At 32.9% G+C, this 22,149-nt stretch overlaps 1 non-coding gene across 1 annotated transcript; it reads right to left on the reverse strand.

Moving 5' to 3' along the window:
- Positions 1–10,318: 10,318 nt before the first annotated feature.
- On the reverse strand, positions 10,319–10,390 carry TRNAT-GGU (transfer RNA threonine (anticodon GGU)). The gene has a single exon. It is a non-coding gene; the product is annotated as a tRNA-Thr (tRNA).
- Between the last annotated feature and the right edge of the window lie 11,759 nt (positions 10,391–22,149).

The raw sequence follows: 22,149 nt of genomic DNA on the forward strand, positions 1-22,149 counted from the left end.
TATTCCCTAAGAGAAGAAATGAACAATCCTTTCCCAGGTAAAGCTATAGGGAGGAAGGAGGGAAGCTAGGTGAGCCATGACTTCTCTATGTGCAGAGAACAAGTTGATGAATTTGCTTAACAGATCATTCTGAAACATACTCAAAAGCATAGAGCTTTTTTACCCCCTAGTTGTGCATAAAAATTTTTGACTCTTGATAAAAGAATTTCAAGCATTAACAAAGTAGGGAAATGATTCGTGTTCCAGCTGATGCCAATTGCCAATGACACTGGAAGCATCAGACTTTATCCACCCACCAGTGCCTATCCTATCAAAGCTGACGGTGGGCCCCTCCCTTTTAAACTACCCATTCCTCAATTTTACTCCATGGGCACAAAATTAGGGCACTCTAATTACTTTTCTTTTATATAACTCCTCCTCTCCAATTCCTTTAGCCTCAAAGACACTGATTTTATGTTTTCAGCCAGGTAACATTTTTATTTAGTAATCTGTGAGATGTTTATTCCACAACAATATTTTTAATCTGCTTCTTGAAACACAACTCTGTTGCTTTTTATGTGAGGTAAGTATCTGACATACATAGTATCAAAGCACATAGTCTCTCTAATAGAATCTGAAGATTTTTGTCATAATCCAATGAAAATAAATGATATTATCAATGTCCCAAAGAGGCTGATTTGACCAAGATCAACAGAGAAATTTAAAACTTAAAAATCGAACTCTGAACTAGTGTGTACCACACCACATACATAATCATAGGATAAATAATAGTTATCAGTACTTTATCAGCCTACTTTATGCTTAGCAATGTAGTAGAAAATTTACATCCATTATTTCTACCTCGGATAACTATTATAAAACTTGCGGGCATTAATAGAACAATTTTGTAGATGAGGAAACAGATTCAGTTTTAGAGAATTTCCCTGAGGTCATATAGATAGTTGCCCCAGCGCTATCATTCTAAACAAGGTTTGTGTGACAAGAAATCTTCTTTACAGAAACCGTTAGGCACAGATAACAAGTGAGGCCATAATCAGTGCCCTAATAAACTAATAAACAAGGAACCCTATACCAACATACTGAGAAAGGTATTATGTTAATTTCCCTTAAATTAATGAAAATAATAGTAGAAGGCAGGAAGTCAATAATCTTCTTTCTAATTTGAAGTAAAAAGTCAATAATAATCTTTTAGATTTTTATTAAAGGAAAGATTTTTGGCATGATTGCATAAAAGCTTCTTCAGAAACATTAAGATTCATTCTATTAAATTCATAATAGGATGCTATCCTAGTAAAGTCATTCTATGTGATATACACATAGATCAGATGTAGTAAAAAGCATTTGAGTCCCATCAAAAGCCAAGAATCCATCCGTTAATAATGGTTTTGATTGAAGCTATTACAAGCACGTGTCCATATACATTTAAAGATTAAATGTGAATTTTTATATAAGATACTTATTATGTATTAGCAAATGAACACACTTACTTGCAGTGGTTTTTGTAGGCAAGCCTTTTTGGAACTAGGTAGATTTCTGCTTAGTTAAATCCTTCCCTCCCCTTGACTGTGAATCCCACTGGTTCTTGCTAGAAAACAGTGTTAGACTGAATAGGTATATGTGCTTGATGTAATTTCTACCCTTGTAAAAAGCAGTTATTGCACATCTGAAATTGCTACTTTTACTCTCTAATATTACTGTCATTTTATGGTGTTCTGTATAATTAAGTTTACTGCAACAAAAAGGTGCTTGGTAGAGTTTCCATTTCCTACCTATGGCTTATTTTTACTCCATATGATAAATTAACAGGCAGCAAAATATAATTTTAAACCCCAGCTATTTTTAGTGAGTCTTTTCCCTTCTGGAATTTTATTTTTCCTTAATAGTTAATGTTAAGGAATATGGTACCTACATGTTATATTAACCCAGGTATTGCATTGTACCTATTCTTTGATTCTAGTTCTTAAATTAAAAAAAAAAAAAAAGAATCAATTTAAACAAATATTTTAGAAAATTCCACCAGGATTAGAAAATCATCAGAAAAATGATACTGAAATCCCAGGTAAAAATTATAACTGTTATAGATTGCCATAACATTATGAGTATGGAGAACCTATAATAACACTTTGCAGGGACTGGGGGAATAAAAGGAAGCTATTTATATTAAAAAGCTAGAATAAAGGAGAATGTACTTGTTATAATATGGTATTTTATCACAGCGTAATGTCATAATGCCATGCTTTCTCTCCTAGGTTTACCTGTATTTCAATCTTACGGATATTTTTAGCATTCTTGTCTGACTTGGAATTTGATTTTAGATGATGTCTGTGGTCATCTTAAATTCTTTCCCACTTCTATAACTTTTGAAATATCTTTTTCTTTCCACCAATTAAAAAATACATATAAATAATTAAATAACTGGTGGTAGAAGTGTATGAAAGATGTTTTTAAGTTAGATTTTGTGCAATTTTGCTCATGGTAATTCTACTTAGATGTCCTGTACTTCTACTGCTTTATCGTAGTCTCTTATAGTAGCCTGATGAGACTACCCAACAAATTCCAGTGGGAACTTTTAATTGCTTTCTGTTATAGATGAAGAAATTCTGAATGAGTGACTTACCCAAGATTAAAGTGTTGGTTAGGATCATGAAATAATCTTGCAACTGTCTTGACTTTCTATGCAAGAATAAAAGATTCCATTGCTCCTGCTAATAGTTACCACTTACAAGAACCAGCAGAAATATCTAGCAAAGTCATTGATTTCTAATGTGCTACAGCTGAGGGCAGGAGCGAGGCTAGCATGCTTGACATGTATTTTCCGTCTCTCCATTTTAGTTGTTTTCTCCTATGCTTCTCAAAATGCTCTTCTTTCATACTTCTAATCTGAAGGGAGAATATACGTATCCCTAAAGGGACTGGAGCATGGCTGTAGGTTTCAAATGCAAAGCTATTTAAGGTCTCTTATTTTGTGTTTAAAAAAAAAATGAATGTAATATTTGGATTTGACCCCAAAATATAACAATGATTATTTTAAAAAAAAAAAAAAAAAAGCATTTGCCTTCTGTTGTAAATGAATGGACTGAATTAAACTGTGAACAATGACTGTGCCATCAGGAAAATTAACAAGAGTTTTCAGAGAGCTATACAAGTCCATGGATGTGAATAACTTGGAATCTTACTATCATAAAGCAATAGATGCTGCTTTTCAAAAAAAGTAATTGGGAAAAATGTGTAAATTTACACCAATAAGTTTAACATTGTAGATTCAATGAGTGAAGTAAAGTTAATACATTTTAAAAATTGTATGTCACCAAAATTAACTCAGAAAGAAACAGAAAATTTGAGTACACTCCATAAATACTATAAAGGCTAGATATTATGGGAAGTAAGAATTTGATTAGACTAGAACATAAAATGATACAAAAATTTATATTCAATTTAGGGAAACAAACTTCAAAAGAAATGCATATAAGCACACAAACACCCATGTTAAAAATATAAACTACATAGATACAGCTATCAGTAAGATCTATACCACAGAATATTAAATGGAATATTAAATTAATGACACAAATTCTAATTAGAGCTTACACCAGAAATTAAGGGATGAGTCAATACCTGGAACTTCATTAATGAAATTCGCTCTGATAGGAAATTAAAGGGGAAAAATCTTACAATCATCTCACTAGATGCAGAAAAAGCACATTAATATTGAACAGCTATTCTTTATTTTTTTAAGTTAATAAGTTTAGAATAGAAGGAATATTTTTTAACTTGTTAAAGGTCATCTATCAGAAATCTGCAACAAATAACAGAGATTTATTCCTAAGGGCATTTCTATTAAAATTATTTTAATTGCAAGGGCATTTGCTGTCAATCAAATTTACTTTGCTTTTCTAATTATTAGAACTTGTAGAAAAATTAAAATTATAAGTACAGAAAAGAAAAAAATTGTTGGTAGTTCCTAATAACATTAGTAACAACCCAAATTTGAGAGAATGAGATTTAAAAAAAAGACAACTAATAAAAGTTAGAATATTAACTAGGTACAAGATCAGCGTAGGTAAGGTTATATGCATAAAGATGTTTGTTATATTATTCACTGTGTGAGCAAAAAGAATGAAAGAAAATGCTCCAAAAAAATTAACAAATCATTTTGGATAACATGCCATGGAATATTATGGAGCCTTTAAAAGAGAATAAAATAATCTGCATGTACAAACATGGACCCTTGTCCATTTATACGTGTGTATATGTCTATATCTATGTGTGTGGGTGAGTATATATGTGTATATATATTGCCTTGAATATGTCTTCACTTCCTCTTTCAGTAAAATGAATTCTTTAGGATACAGTATCATGTTGCTCTAGATCTTTATGTTATACTGCGTCCAGCAAAATGAATTTCAAGGTTGCCTAGGCTTTCTGAACATGACTTTTTTTCTGTTCGAGGCCCCACACAGATATCCAGGCTGGTGGAATCTATGATTAGGCACAAAGAGGTGAGCATTTTTCTCTTGCCTGCCAGAAGTCCAAGTGTTGCTATTACTATTTGTTCTCATTTTCTGAATAATTCACTTCTACCTATCAAGTAGCACAATATACAACTCGGTGCAAAGCCTGGCTGGACTCTGATTTCCCTTCCAACTTTTCCATTTCTATTTAATATTTAAGCTCCATCTTGATACATACCATTCATTAAGTGAGCAAATGATATATGTAACTCCTTAGATAACTTATTCATCATCCTCTTCTTCCTATATTCTCCCTTTTCTATTTTTGTTTGTTTTAATGCTGGTCATTGTTTAAGGCGCATCTCAAGTGAAACCTGCTCTCTGAAGTTTTCTGAATCTTCCTCAACCCAGCAGAAATGTCATTCTACTCTCTGTCTAGTCCTGGTAATTTGTTTATACTAGGAAGGACTTAAAATACTAGGTTAGATTTTATCAAATATGTGTCTGTCTTTCTCTCAAATTGTAAACTTAATTTTATTCCTGACTTTGCTTGGCCCCTAGTGGGTGTCTGAAATATAGTAGAAGCTATTCTGCAATTCTGTAACACATCAACGCTTAAACAAATAGCGCATGGTATACATATATCATGCTATATTCAAATATTGCTATAAGGGAGTAAAATTATCACTTACTTAAGATTTATCAATCACTATCAAATGCAAGACAAGCTGTCACATTTGCCAATAAATTACCAGATAATTGACAATACTATAATGAACTTTAACAGCATCACATTCAGCATGGTGCTAGTATGAAAGCTCATTCTTCACTAAAATAAATCTCAATTATCTAGCCTTTCACCTACATATTCCTTAGAGTTCCCCTAACCATTTTATATTATAGCAGCAAAATTGTCAGTGATGCACTTAACTAAAACAGGATCTTAGAAAATGAGCCTAATACAGTACCTCAAATGTATCATTTTCCATTTACATTCCAACCAGCTTCTCTTTCTGTATCTTTTTCTTACTAATTTTTTTCCTTAAAACCGTATTATCTTTGATCTCATTCCCCTTCCCCCCTTTTCCCCTCTATCTAATCTCTCTCTCACTCTCTTGTTCTCATAATCTTTACTTTTTATTTTTAGTTTGTTTGTTTATTTTGTTGGGGGGAAGTAATTAGGTTTATTTATTTATTTTTTAAATGGAGGTACTGGGGATTGAACCCAGGACCTCATGCATGCTAGACAATGTGCTCTATCACTGAGCTATAGCCTCCCCTCTACTCAATAGTTTTTGCCACCTACATTCAGTCTGGGTCCATGTCAAGTCTACTTTGCTTCCACTGACTGTGTCTGCACAACTTCTTTTTATCACGACTGACACACCCATTTACTTAGTCTTCCAGAGACATTCTTGATATCTTCACTCACTATTGATTTCCATGCCCTTAGTACTTATTTTTAGTTCTCACACTGTGTGTATAATTTACCATAGTTTGTTAGTTAGCTCACCTATTCTATTTGTAAATTCCTGGGGGCAAAGTATAAATTTCAATACACAGTTTATACTTTTCATAATAACTAGCACATTCCTTTGCACATACTCAATAAAGTTTTTTTTTAAGAGAGTGTTTGTATGCCTTCAAAAAACTGAATAATCAGTGTCACAGAAGCAGTTGCTTAATCTTGCTTTATGCGTCAAGATTCATGTCTTAACAGATGTTTACTGAACACTTACTGCATCCCAGGCATTAACGCTAGCGCTGAAGAAACAGCAGTGAACAAGACAAACACAGTTCCTGAACTTAGGTAAATTACAGTGTTGGGGAAAAGATGAGTGGTAAACAAATAATTAAATGTTCATGAAGTGTTTGAAAAGATTCTTTCAAGACAGTTAGGAGATTAAATCTGTCATCAAGTAGTTGCTGTATTACCCATCGAAATACATCAATTAACAACAGAATTGAATCTAAAAAGCAGACTATAAATTTCACTTGTGATTCACAATGACCTTGGACAACATCCTTGTAATATCTCCCATTTGACTTTGTTAAATAAAGATGATCATTTTCATAATTGACTAATTCCATGAAATTGATTGTGGTTAATGTGTTGTTTTAATTCATTTATGAGAATTTAAATTTCAAGTGGTGGTGCTTTGTTACACAGATGTTCTTTTGTTAGTCCCTGAATTATTCAAAGAAATAAAATAGTCCATATCCAGTGAGACTCTAGTGTATGCATAAAAATGAAAAGGTAATGGATATTTTCTGTTTCTGTCTTATTTTTAAAAATGTACCTTTATCAATGTTGTTTTGTTAGGAGGGCAAATAATCCTTGATGTTTTTTTTTTCCCTCCAAAAACTGATGACTACAACTGGTGAATAAGAAAATTATTTTATATTGCCAGTTGCTTGAAGTATTAATCTTCAGATCTAAAGGGAGACTTCTATATCCCAAAACCTGACAAGACATTTATACATGTAACTAAAACTTAAAGTGCTTATACTTATTTCAACATATTATATGGAGGCAGGATCTTCACAATTATTTCCCTCATATCTTACTATAATTATTATCTAATATTCATGGAAGATTTGTTATTTCTCAAATCATGATTTAGATATCTAAATATTTAGATATTTAAATGAATCAGCTCATGCAATCTTTATAATATCCCTTGGTGTTAGAAATTACAATAACCTCTATTTTATAATGCAGATAGAACAAATAATATTTAGTTACACGCAAAGTCTACCTAGGCATTTTATGATTAAGCCTTTTATTAAAATGAAATAATTTTTTTAAACTAATTCCTTTGCATAAGGAATTTCAGAATTGAAAAGAAACCATGATTTATATCACTGTTAATGATAAAGAACATAGCAATTTTAGTCACTAATCCTTTTTTTAAGGCTTCAATGTAATTTATTGACCTGTATAAAGAAAAAAAGAAAAAAAGGCATTCAGGGTGATTATTAAGTAACATGATTTCTCACCCAACTCAAAGTAGAAAGCAGATTCTCAGATACACATCTATTTACTGATGTATAAAGTCTCTGTTGTAATGCTTTCAGTTGTTTTGGGGGTTATTTTACTTGATATTCAATAAAGATTTTCTCTTTTTTTGTATATGTGTTTGTATCTGAACCGTTATTTGTTACTTTTTGATTCTAGAGAAAAGTGGAATAACTAACCACTCAATTTGAGACCTATTATTATTTTGACGTGTTACAGGACCTAAAACAAAGATTTCTGGAAACTTGTTTAAATATCATTATTTTTTTAAAAATTTAATGAATTTGTTAAGAACATAATGAGGAGTTTGGCAAAGGCTTTGGGGTCAATTACTTTGGAATACTAAGAGTTCACAAAATAAAATGCCAACATCATGACTTTTTTTTTTTTAATTCCAAGTGAAGAGTATGTTTCTTTCTGTGTAATCCTAGATTTGGAATCTTACTTCATTGAACAGAATTTTGCATCTTATCCAAAGTCCCTATCGTTATAATTAAATTTAAAAATTGTCCCTGAAAACTTTCTTGCATATTTTTAGACAAATATCAAAAAGAAAGAAAGAAATTCATAAGGCACTGTTTCAATTTAATTCTGTGACTGTCTAACTTCTAGGCTGTGGTTTTCCCTTATGTGTCAAGCTATTTGTGGGATGATCTCTCACTGTTAATTATGCCCTTCCTTGAACACTAAAGATAGTTGAGTGGATATTGGTATCACAATCAGACCTGGAAGAAAAAATGTTGCTTCACTTCTTTGTTAGTGACTTGCTTGGTGAGCTATGAAGACTTGCTGAATTTTTACCATGTCCCTTTGAGCTTCAAAAGAGAGACTGATACTATGCATGTATACTATTGACATTTCCTTTCAATATGCCCTATGATTTTTAAAAAGAAAAAGTAGATCACATTAGAAAACTAGAAAATCAAAGATTTTAATTATTTGAAATATGTAAAACATAATTTTGGAATGAATTTTTATGCCATAGAAAAGGAAATTATAGAATGTGTGTGTCTTGGTTTTACATCACTGACACAAAAGAAAAGATAAGACAGAATAGGCTAACAGGACTGGCTTGTTTTCTTCCCAGGGGACTTGTTAAATGTATACTGCCCTGCTACACTAGTCGATTGCATAGTGATTAAAATATAAATTCTGTGTACAAATTAAAACAAAATGATTTAGTAAGAATTTAACTTCAGTAATACATTCATGATTTTGGAGTGTCCTATAGATTTAGACTCAACACCTTCTGCAGTATCATTTCAGTGGGTGACTGGAAAAAGTGACTTCAGAAAAATCTTCCTTCAATGGTTAGCCAACCATGCATTTCATTTTTGAGCAACTGTGACCTTGTTGGTCACTGCGTACTTGGATATAAATAGTGGAAATTTGAAGATGGGGCTCTGTGACCTGGATCTTGAATGATCAGTAAGATTTTATCACGTGGAGAACACACTGCAGATAGAAGACATCTCTTGTATAAAATTAAAGAGTGGGAAAAGAAAAACAGCCTATTGAGAAATAGCAATTGGGTTGTATTGGCTTATAGTTTGTAAAATGTAATTTAATAGAAGATGAATTAGACAAGGTAAAATTGCCCATATCTTACTGGAGTTTCAAAAAATATACCTGTATGCTTCTTTATATGACTAAACTCTTTCACATGAGAAATACATTTAAAAACTACTTAATTGTTTCTTGTGGTACACATGTTTAAACGTCACTTTGCTTTTGAAAATAAGTTTTTTAAAAATATTTATCTTTTGGTGTTTTTTTAAAAATAGCATTGGAAAATTCAGAGAAGAATTGGAAACTTGAAAGTGCTAAAATGATGATCATTGCAAATTAACTCAGCAAAGGAACTCATAAATCTGTTTTTGGGTTGTTGCCATTGCATGAATGGTCTATTTTTGCGTTTTTATTAATACCATTGACTAGCTACAACAGGTGACATTTTTATCCCCTTAGGCTGTCCATTAGCCAAATGAAGGGCCATCTGGAAAGGGATTCTGTTCTTTGAAAAAATGTGACAGGGCTGATGGCTTTTTAACTGCTAGTCATCTATGATTGCTGGTAAACACTGGAAATTAGTGTTGATCCCTCAGAATTAAGAAGTTAGTCAAGTACTTAGAGAAAAAGCAAAGGGAATACCTTTAAACCAGATGTGTATATCAATTTAGGTTTTTTTTAAAAACCTGCCTTAGTTTTACTATTTTAAAAATCGTATCAATAGTAGTGTGAAAAAAAATAATACAATTATTCTTGGTGATTGTAATTTGATGGAAAATATAAAGAATATTGTGGCTGTAAATAAAAAGGATCTACCTTGAAAAATCAAACTTGGATAACTGATACTGAGGGGAGTAAAAAGGTATATTCATTATGATGTGGTTTGCTGGCAATTTCCCCAAAGTGCTATTTTATAATATCGGTGCCCAGATGAACAGAAGGAGATGGTTTTGATGGCTGGCTCCCAACATTAGTTCATTGAGAGTCTTTTCATAATCACAATTTAAAGGGTCTCTAATAGCACCATGTTGGAGGGATCTTGGTGGCCATTCTGAATAATGCCTTCATTTCTCAGAAGGAGATTCTGTATCCCAGAGGCGTTAGGTAACTTGTGTAAGTTTACAGTTAATTTGTGGCCGAAATGGCAATTTCTCCTAAAGGAGAATCTGAAGGAGCAGCTAGCTCTATCACAGTGGTTCTCCCGTTGGTTCCTAAGCTGGAGGCCATAGGAATCAGTGTGCATTTTGCAGTTACTGTTGTTGTTTTTCAGAGTTACTCAGCAGGATCATGAATGCATATCAACTCAACCATTCTTTTTTTTTTTCCTTCTTTCCCTTAAGGGAAGCACTGGGGATTGAACCCAGGACCTCATGCACACCAAGCATATGCTCTACCACTGAGCTATACCTCCCTATCTCCCAATTCAACCATTCTATTTAGCTTAAAAAGACTACATAATAAACGGTGGGCATAATCGTATCTTTTTTCCTTATAATCTTAAATAATAAGCACATATTCATTTAAACATGTTCTTTTATACTTGCTTTTATCATAATGCATTTTCATAATTAATAAGAGTAGAGTTACTGTCATGTTAGAATATAAGAACTGTTTTTCCTTGGAAACAACATTCATACTTAAAAATCTGAGCACTGCCTAATGAAGCTTTTGTTGAAAAATTTGTCCTACAATGTCATTGCGCCAATAAATCACCACCTATGTATTGTGCCTTAGAATGGTATGTAGGTTACTCCTAACCCCAGTTATTATTAAAAAGAAAAGAAAGAAATGAAATGAAAAAGAAAAGCAGGTAAACTTCTCTTCAGAATGTGTGATGACAAGAATGAGCACAACCAGCACTGGAGGTGTTTGAAAATTTATAGCACATTTTCAAGCCCAGCTCCTCCATCGTGGCTCAGGCTGGTCTACTTTTAAGAGCAAATTGAAAATCACCCTTTTTTCCTACATCTTTTAAAAGGCTTCCCTTGCAGGGATAAGGACAAAAATCCTTACAATGTCCTCCAGAGCCCTGTGTGGTTCTACCCTTTTTTTAAACCTCATTTTCCACCATGTTCTCCCTTCTCTACGTAAGGTTAGTTCTTCCTTCAGGGCCCTGACATATCTTTACATGCTTAAGTCCCTCTGCCTGAAATGTTCTTTCCTCTTTATTCACCTAGTTCACTCCATCAAACAACAGCACATCCTCTCTGTCCTCATAGAAATCTCTTCCAAATTCACTAAGTACATCAAGCTGTCCTTCACATAAGCTCTCATGAAACCATGTAGCTCTTCTTCATAGTAATGATCACGACTTTACATTTACAATGATTTGATTATGGTTTTGGCTCTCTGGACTAGAACATAAGCTCCCTGAGGACAGGAACCATGCTGGTTTCTGTCCATCAGTGTCAGTACAGAGCTAGTTGATCGGACGACCGACTTTGTGTACCTATGACTATATTCTTATTTTATAAATTAGGAAACTGGACTTAGAATGTGTGCATTTCATGAGGTCACAAAGTGGGTGTGTACTGACCTTAAGCTTCATTTTTAAATCTATTCATGCTTATCCATTAGAAATATCTAACCACTTAACCCTATTACCCTCTTATTTCAAAGGAGACTGTCATTATATTGAGTTAATTTTTACATTTCCTGTGCTCCTCTCCCACAAGTGAGAAATAATTAGAAAACTCATTATTTAACATTTAAAAAATTAAAACATTTTAGTCTTACTCCCAGAAAATAATGGTAAAGTTCACTTAGATCACTGTTTCATAGTCTCTGTTTGAATGATTATTGCAAAATATTCAAACAGTACAGAAGTTACTGCCTAGCATTTGGATATAGGTTTGTAGGTTTTTGAATAATTTATTTAAAATTTAACTTTAAACACTCACTTCAGTGATTGTCAGTTTAAAAAGTAATTACTTGTAATTTTGCCATGTTTCTGCAGCATGAAAAATGTTTTTCCAACCATCCTAACTTTTGTTTTATGTCTACCTCTGGATGGATAGAATAGACAGGACTAAACACATTACACCAGTGTGCTCTGAAAGCATTCTTATTGATGTTGAAGCTTTTTAAGGAGTTCAAAAAAATGAAAGTAATGGGCTTTGTCATGCCACCAGAAACAAAGTGGTTTTAGTTCTTAAAGAACTGCTTAGAACAACATGGCAAGCAGTACAATCAAATTATTTTGTCTGCTTGTCTAACATGAAGGCAACATTATCAACTGACATCCTGCAGCTCTGAGATAAGACTCTGGAGAAAGGCCTGGGAAAACTGTGTTTATCTTGCAGGAGACAATGATTAGGTAATTTGGACATTTCATATTTAATGAAAACTATTTAAATCAGAAACCATCAGACCTGCACTGATGGGACTTACATTTATATTGTACCCTCTGTCTGTCTCCAAAAAGTGATTGAATCCTTTTCATTTTTAAGAAGTACTCTCTAAAATGAAGGAAGCGTGTTAAATGCTTGGAATTACTTTTAAATTAAACCATACAGCTGACATGAATAAAAGGGGACCTCCTGAAGGGCTCTGTAATGATAGGGAGAGCAACCAGCGAGCACAATACTTGACTTGTTTTTCCACAGTAGGTTTGATCTGTGCTGCACTGAAAATATTGAAAATGATTTCTGGTCCTCACTGATATCACAAATCATAACTTGCATAAAGCCATAGGAGTAATCAAAGATCCATTTGCTTGGTGATTCATATGTGCATGTGCCCAGACAGGAAATGCCCACTGTTTTGTAATCAGGCCCACAAACATTCTTCATTCCTCTCCCATTTTATTAAAGCTGTGAAAAGGAGGAAAAAAGGGGATCAAATGCAAAAAAAAAAATGAGGTTAGAAAGCAAAGCAGCCTCACTTTTTAAAGCCCAAAATTTACTTGCTATATAGATTCCATTTTCACGTGATCTGTATTTCATAAGGTAATCATAGAAATTGCTTTTCTCACAGCGAAGGGCTTTTTGAATCTTCAAATCAAAATGTAAAATGCACAACTTTGAACTCGTATGCTGAATAAATCACGATAATTAAGATCTCATTCTTCAAGAAATTACATTATACAGGTGAATAGGCACTAAGGAAAACAGTTTTCACTCTTTCTAACAAGACAGATTCACTTCATCTCTGATTTAGTTATACACTGAAATAGTGTTTGTGTATATGTGTGTGTGTGTACATATATGAACCCCAAAACATTTGAGAATAAAATAGTTCCTCCGGGCAGGAGAGACATTTGCCCAATATGAGTTTTATGCAAAAGAGTCCTATGACTTTATTAAGGATTTTAACTTCATTTTAGGAGTTTTCTATGAGAATTTTTTTAGTGTAACATTCTAACTGAATATATAAGAGCAATTACTGATGGTCCTGAGGCAGAAAAAAAATACATAAAATTCAGCTTCAGCTTTTTACATAATTATGGGTTGGTCCAGATTTTGTCTGTTTTGGATGTGTAATCTTGCTTAAATTACATTTCTATTATTTTTCCATCATTCCTTCCCTGGCTTAGTAAGAAGAAATATCCAAAGGAGGAGGGCCAGGAAGAATTACAAAGTCAATGACAACCAGAATCCAACATTGTAAAAAAGTAAACAGAAACCTCAGTTAAATAGAGTCAGGAGACCAGTAGGGGGAGCTCCCATGCTCTGTAACTATACCCCCAACAGGAAGAAGAAAGACTCCTCTTCTTTCCTGGCAAGGACTCAGCCATTGAAGAGCCATGGACTCCTTGCTTACTTTGGACTCCAACTTCCTTTTCCTCTCAATAGAAGTGTTCTCCTTCCTTGCCATACGAGCCCTTGCACATGGCTCACTCTGGCGGCAGACCCCAAACTGCAGTTCTCTGCATCTTTGCTGAAGAAACATCTGGCAGTCTATTTGTTTCAAGTAAACATTATAAGGGAAAAAGCTACACAAAAGAGCACTTTACATCATATTGATAGAGGTAGCTAGCTAGGTAGCTGGATAGGATAGGCATCAGCTAGGAAAGCAGGAAAGAGAAGAGGAAAGTGGAGGAGAGGGAGCTGTGAATTACCAGTACTTTCTGCTAGGAGAGAAAAGAGTACTTTTTAACTCTTGCAAATATATATTTAATGATCACTCTTAAAACATTTCGATAGCTTTTCATTATTTTCATTGCAGTTTTCAGCTCCTCTTGAGAAACTGACATCAGTGTTACATTCCATCGGCCCGTATGTGCTGCAGCTGTGGGGTTTCCCCCAAATGTAAGTAGGATTATTTAGAGTACAACATTACAGAACAGTACTTAACAATAAGAAAAAGGGCATCCAAATGATGATTTTGAGCAAGAGCCTAAAGAATGAAGGTGCTATGATAAAGGATTGGTGGTAAACATGGAATGATTTCATCAGATAATTAAGCCTCTCAAATGTTTTATCATAATCAGAGCAAAAATAGAACAAAAATGATTTAAACCTTGTCAATTGTTAATATAATAATAAAAGAGTAGGGAAAAGGTATAGCTCAGAGGTAGAGTGCCTGTTTAACATGCACAAAATCCTGTGTTCAATCCCCAGTATCTCCACTAAAACAATGAAATAAAAAATTAATTAAAAGATACATAAAGAAACCTATTTACCTCCCCCCCCAAAAAACAAAAACAAAAACAAAAAATAATAATGAAAGAGTAGGCTATGGATGGAGGAGAGCTAGGAATAAGTGTAAGAATGCCATGACACTCATCTTTCACTTTAGGGAGTCATGAATCTTGTCCACGTTGAGAACGGCAGTTAAACATTACTTAGTTCTTTTTAATATTTTTATATTTCTAGTCTGAGGATGATACTTTATGTATTGATATAGCTTATTTGAGGGGAAAAATACATTTATTTGCACTGTAAAAATTCCTTCAATTTCTCCTCAAATTCTGTAACTTCTCTCTTTTTCTTATTCATGTGGTGTTGATTTACAATGTATTAATTTCTGGTGTAAAACACAGTGTTTCAACTATACATATATACATATATTTTTTTGTATGCTTTTTCATTATAGATGATTACAAGATACTGAATGTAGTTCCTGTGCTATTCTTCTCTTTGATTCAAGTACAATAACATTAAATATGTAGTATCATCCTACTTTACTAGAATTGTTCTTCCCTAGCTACTTCTCCTTTAGCTATATATATTCTGAGAGAGATTCTGTAAATGATATTTCCCTCACCTTGACAATGGTTCTCTGTGATTGGATACTGCAGGACATTTTCTTTCTTCTTGCATTTTTTTTCCCCTTTTTGCATTGCTTTAACATTGCAGGCAAAAATAATTTTTGAAAGCAGTCTTTTTTAAATAAAAATCAATTATTTTGAAAACCTAAAATAATTAATCCATATTGTTTGCATATAGATAATGTTCATTCATTGTAATTGCTATTCATCATACATGAATATTGCACAATTTGTTTATCCATTCTACTGTTGAGGCACATTTTTGTTCTTTCAAGTTTTGGGATATTATGAATAAAGCTGCCTTAAATATCCTTGTATATGAATATACCCATGTCTTTCTCTACTCTATATATTTCTCTTATATCTATAGGGATTAAGTATTTACGAGACAACTCAAAATTTTTCCCAAGTTATATTAACTTACAGTCAACAGCAATATATGGGAGTTGTCATTGAACGACATCCTTACCAATACTTGCTATTATGTGATTTTCCCTTCCCCTTCCTTTATCCTCCTCCTCTCCTCTCTCTTTTCTCCCTTTCTTCATCTCTCCCATCAAACTAGTGAACAAACCAAAACAAAAAATAAAGTTAAAAAATAAGCAAAAAACTGCAGTGCCACCTAAATTAAATATTGAGGGTCCCTATGTGTTTGGATCTGCTTCTGAACTCTCTATCATTTTTCCATCATACTATTTACTTTTATACCAACTATCTTAATTATTAAAACATTATAATAATCTCTGATAAACTAAGTGTGTCAAACTTCTCTGCCTTCAGAACATCTTGAGTCTTTGCATCCCTATAAAATTTTAGAACCAGCTTCTCAGGACCCTTTTACATTTCTTTCAATATTGTTCTATAATGTTGCCATTTTACTTTAAATTTTTGTTTCATGTTAATCAAGAATTATCTAGGCCTATGAGCTGTTTGGTTGTTTTCTTTCTCATCCTTGTTTATATTAAAATATTTAAAACATATTACAGTGACACATGACAAAAATTTAAATTACAAACACTTAGAAAACTATACTTAATTTTTATCGTAAAACCTACTTAATTTCTATTTCCATCACAGCAAAAAACCAAAATCACTCACTAAACTAAAAATTAAATGTGCACTTTACATATCTATTTTTCCTTTTCTTTCTTTGAAGATGCAACTTATGTCTCTGGACACATAACCCATTAGTACCACAATGGCTTGAATACTTCATTATTTCTATTAACCCACAATCTCTTCTTCCTAGAATCACTATTTCCTCTACTTTTTCCTTTAGAAAGGTCTCATAGATATCAATGTTTTATTTATAGTTTGCTTAGTCTTTCTGTTTTCCTTAACCTTTAAAGGAATGAGATTCAAAAATTTATTTGAGAGCCTCTTTCTGTACTAATTCATGTTCTTCCTCATCTAAACCACTATTAGATTTTAAAATGCTCCAAAAAATTTCACTCCATACCACAGCATCATATTCAGTTGCATTTTATAATCATCTAACCACACAAACTGATAAAACTCATCATTCCTAAAAATAATAGTACGTAAAAAATATTTTCTGTCTGCAATGCACTTACTGGACACTTACTATTTATATAATTGCCATATAAAATAAATAAATAAATATATATATATATATATATATATATATATATATTATAGACTAATCATCTCAAGTGATCAGCATACTTTGTAGTATATGCAAAAGATAGAAACAGTACCAGGATATTTACAACTGGAAGGAAAATCCCTTCCTCATCCAGTGTTTCATGCATTCCTTTTCCTAGATGCTATTACTGTCGGCAGTTTGGTGGGCAGTCTCCCATTCACAAAGGTTTATACATGAAATATTATATATATAAAATACTTTAAACAAAATCAAATGTATATAGATTACTGTGTATTACAGATATGGAGCTTGGCTATTTTTTTGCTTGTTTTTTTTCTTTTTTGGAAAGTATGGTTGTGGTTTCTATATTTTTTTAAATTGTAACACCACTGGAAAAAATAGACTATAGTAATATACTTAAAATATTACCTTTATGTTCTTTTATTTAGGATGTCAATTGTGGTCTCCCCAAGGAAATAAGGTTTGTAATGAATAATTTCAGTCTCTATATCTAAAATAAGAAGATTTACAGAAATGTTTTCACATAGTCAATTTCTTATGATTAATCTCTCTCATCTCATGCTTTCTTAAGCAGTGTGTTAATTGGAAGTTGGCATGCATTCAAAAAAAGCAAGTAACACATTTTTATGCTATAATGTTTAAAAGGTTAAATATATCATCTTGCAAACTTGTTTCATGTATTTAACCCAATTTTTCTTTCACTAATAAGTTGATGAAATCTATTTGGCAGAGAAATCTGAAACATAACTATAATGATTTTTTTCTTGTCTCTTCTCATTGTTAAAAACTACAAAGGACAGAGATACTTGAACTTTCCAAGTATGTTCAAGAAATGATTGTTTCTAATCCTAGTCAAGCTTCTACTGCTGTTGAAAAAAAAAAAAAAGACTACTGCAGCTTAGATATAACTCTGACAGTCTTTGCTAGTTAAAATTGAAACTCACGGAGCATGACCTGTCATCTCTCTCTCTCTCTGTCATGAATCTTTGCTATTACTAATTTTCTGCAAGCATTATAGTGACCTTAGGGCTGATTAATTAGCTGTTGGTTTATGTATTTTACAACATTAATTGTGAAAGCCCTCACTGTTACTTCATGGTTTGATTAACCTTGTTAGTATGTAGAATTAGAAATGGAGAAGCCTTGTTAGATTGTCTCTCTGACATTTTGAAAGGATTTTAACTTATTAGCTGCAACAGAGTACTTCTATCCTGTGTTTAGAAGCTTAGTATACACCTCATATCATCAAATATTGGTCTATACTTTGATTATCACTTCTTTTTGATAGCTGTTGCTCCCCTCCCCTCTCCCAGGTAATTTTCCCTTGTTTTTACCACAAATTTTCTTCCACATTGGTTGTGATTTTTTTAAATAAGTTTTAAAGTCTGAATTGAGTCACCTTAAAAATTTAGGCTTTAAAAGAGGCTAAATCCAGGGTCTATCTTAGCCTATTCTCTGAGAAACTACATATTTTGAGACTAAAACGTTCCAAACAGAATAAACCAGGTTATTTCAATGGCTAAATAATTTTCTACTTGTTAAACATCTCTGATAATTTCATGAATTGTCTCAAGCCACACAAATGGCTATTTATTTATAAATGCCTCTCTCATCACAGTGCTTACAATAGAAAAATTAACATCTAAAATAACTTAAAATAATGAAGGTGTAACTGGACTACAAAAAGAAAATGACTCAAGAAAAGATTGTGTAACTTCCTTCTCAAATTCTTCTGGGATCTCATTTATTACTCTTGACTAGGCTACAGAAAAGTCAAATACTTAATTACCCATAATAGACATAAAAGACAGTGGTCTCATTTATCCAAATTAAAAAAAAAAAAAGAAAGAGAAAAAAGTATTCCATGAGATCACATACTAAGACACTTGGTGATTAATGTTCTCCTAGCTCATAAGAGCTCACAAATAGAATATATTTGCTTAAAGGTCTAATTAAAAGAATGTAAAATATTCTCAGGTCAGAATTAACATTTAAGATTTTAATGAGATTTTTCACTTAATAAATACGTGTTGATTGATCAAGGCTTCTTTTTCTTTCTAGACTTAAAAAGAAAGTCAAGATTGATCTTGTCGTTTGTTTTTCAGCCCTTACATTGCTTCCCTTTACTTTGATTTCTACCCCTAACCTGACTAGCAACACATGAAAGTAACATGAGACCTCTGTGTAGTTGAGTGGAGATGCTGTGCCCATATTTTATGAGAGAAGCAAGATGCCAGGATATTGAATGGATTAAGGTATGGCTAGTGCCATTTCCATCACTGTACTTAAACCTTACATCATATAATGTAATGTTAGCTAGTGCTCGTGAATTGTTTTCACTTTTATGTATGGAACGTATGTGTGTTTAAGTATGTGGGGTGCACGTGTGTGTTTGTGAGTGTGTATTCTCAGCAAGCAAGTTCACTTCTTGATGGTCCAGGTAAGGGCTACTTTGTACCCTAAAGCTCTTTCTTATGCCCTTTTCCTTAACACAAGCCTAACATTTTGTGATACTCTTTCTCCACTGCTTTTTCAATTTTCTTTCTGATCTTGATTGTGAAGAGAAGCTTCTTTCATCTTGTCACCCTTTCACAATATGATCGCTCTCTTCCCCACTAGTAACCGCCTTCAAAAAGACCCCACAGCACCTTAACTTCTAATCTCTCCCTGCTCATGTCCCAGTCAGTGGGGTGGTTTATGTCTCATTCTAGCAAAAGCAAAGAAATGACAGTGCAGTTTCTCTGCATTAGGGTAATCATTGTAGCCTAAATGATTGCTTTGGTTTAAACTAAATATTCAATTAAAAAAAAAAACTTCCATGGTTTCTAACTAGAAACTATTAATGTACTTGCTCTTATTTTTACATCTTCACCAAACAGTTATTAACCCCAACAATGTACCAAGCACAGTGCTGAGTGCCAGAAGAAGAAAAAATACATAGTGACAAAGAGATGCCATTTATATCTTAAATGAATGTAGGCCACATGCTTTAAGTTTGTAAAAGATATTCTCCAAGCGTGGGGATGGTTTTCTGAAGAGCTTCCCTCTCCCCATACTCAATGTTTCATTGTTCTCAGTATTGAAAAAGGATATTTTAGGAAATAGCATATAATTAATTGACCTATACGTTACAGATAAAAATTACTTATTTTTCAAAATAATTGAGATTCTTTTCCTATTATTTGAAGACTGTCCATTTCATTTAAATTAATGTTTTATAAATAGCAGTACTTGAGGTAATAGAATGAATAGCCTTATGAAAAATCATTTTCTGTTGGAAAGTTTTCTAATACTAAAATTTCTAACTTTGTTTTGTGGGATTATTTTTACTCTTACCCTTATTTTGCTTGGGGAAATGATTTTTGTCCCTGTCACATGAACTGGAAAACTTGAAAACTTTGATACTCTATATAAAAGTTTATAACTTAATGATATAGCCTTTATGCTTAAATTCAAACAAATAGGGAAATTTTTTTATAAGTTGTTGTTTGGATTAGTTCCAAACCCTCCTGACTTTCTGTGTGTACTTCTGCAAAGGTCAACTCTTACCAGGAAATGATTTAATATAAATGAAACTTGTTAGCACCAACATCATAAAATAAATTTTCTCAAGCCATAATTAGCTACAGCTAAAACCAAGAAAGCAAAAATTATAATACCATTTTTAATAACAGCAAATATTACTTGACCTTAGTTTCTAATGTTCATTAAACAGAAAAGTAACAACTACTTCATATTCATCTAATACATACACTTTAGGTATCCAGGCAAATATTACCATCTTGGAGGAATTAATCAAAATATTTTAATTTTCCCAACACTTTAACATTTTTATCAGTTTGAAGGTTCTATGCTGAATTGTGCTTGTTATCATCTCTTAGCAAAGGGCTCATCACGTCAATGAAGATTTCTATAATTTACAGATTTGTGTACCAGATTCTGTCCATCTCGGAGCTCAGTCATGAGCACTTTCCTCTTACGTTCCTAAAGATTTATCATCCTTTTTTTTTTTTTTTGAGTCATCTTGTCAGACTAGATGCTAAAAAGAAGGCCTGACAGTATATAAGTTTTATGTGTTTTCAATTATTCAGCTGTCTGTCATTTTACGTGGAGTATGGATAACCCAAATCAAATGAAATGCAGTAATAAGTACCAGCAAGTAAGTCCACTCCCATGATAGGCTCAGAATAGAAAAGAGTGTTGGGAGCGTGCTAGTTGGTAAGAGAGCCACACTAACTTCTAATCTTAGGATCTAGTGTTTTCAAATGGAGCTGTACAGTAACAAACACTACTAACCACATTTCCACGCCCGCTGTTCTCTCTGCAACGGGGATTCTGAAGCCTGGGGATGTTTCTAGCAATCTTGAGAATAATTAAATGACACTTCAAAATTATCTGATTCTACTACAAAATTATGGAATAACACAGGAAGCAGGGTTTTGGTGATGCCATTATTTTGAGGAAGGAAGAGTTCTTTCCTCCTTTTCAAAGCACTGACCTCCTGATTCTGCCTTTCCAGCTCTTCCAACTTTCCCTTCACAAGTTCAACTGCTTCTGCCAAGGTACTGCTGTCATAATTTCTCAAGGCTCTATCCTAATCCATTTCTTGTTTTCATTCTATATTTGCTCCCTAATAATTTAATCCACACCCATGCCTCCAAATATTTTCTATACACATCTCCCCAGAGCTTTAGATTCATAGTACCCTAATTCCTTGAAATATTTTTAAATGTCATAATTGCATCTTAAGTCCAATATATCTAAAACTGAACCCATAGTCTCCAGAAATCTTTAATAAATGCTGTTTTATTTTCCTCCTGGAATTCTATTTCCTCTCATCTTTCCCTACTTATCTCCTGCATATTCTTTAACCTCTTCAGTTCCCAGATCTTCCTAACAAGATCACATTCTCTTAAATTCTCATTGGACTCTCAACCTTCCCTTCACATGCTCCATCAAAATTATAATTTAAATGAAATAACTACACACTAAGAAATGTAACACTGGGCTCTACTACTTCAGTGTCAATACCAGGGGCACTGAAACTGTGTCTGTAAGTGCTCACCATTGTATTGCCTATGTCCAGCATAGTGCTAGACCACAGGAAAATTCTCAAAAATATTTGTAGACAAAATGAGAATGAATGAATAGACAGAACTGCTGTTAAAATTCAACTAAAAGGAGAGCAAAACTTGTACTGAATACCATTTTAACTAGAAGACATGATAAATGTGAAAATCAGGTGATTTACCTGCCCCAAAATTGTTTATTTTCACTCATCATATTGTCAAACTCTTCAGAAAGTTTATGGAGAAATTCAAAATAGTCACTT

Source organism: Camelus bactrianus, chromosome 22 (assembly GCF_048773025.1).
Source record: "Camelus bactrianus isolate YW-2024 breed Bactrian camel chromosome 22, ASM4877302v1, whole genome shotgun sequence".
In the NCBI taxonomy this organism is placed as follows: domain Eukaryota; kingdom Metazoa; phylum Chordata; class Mammalia; order Artiodactyla; family Camelidae; genus Camelus; species Camelus bactrianus.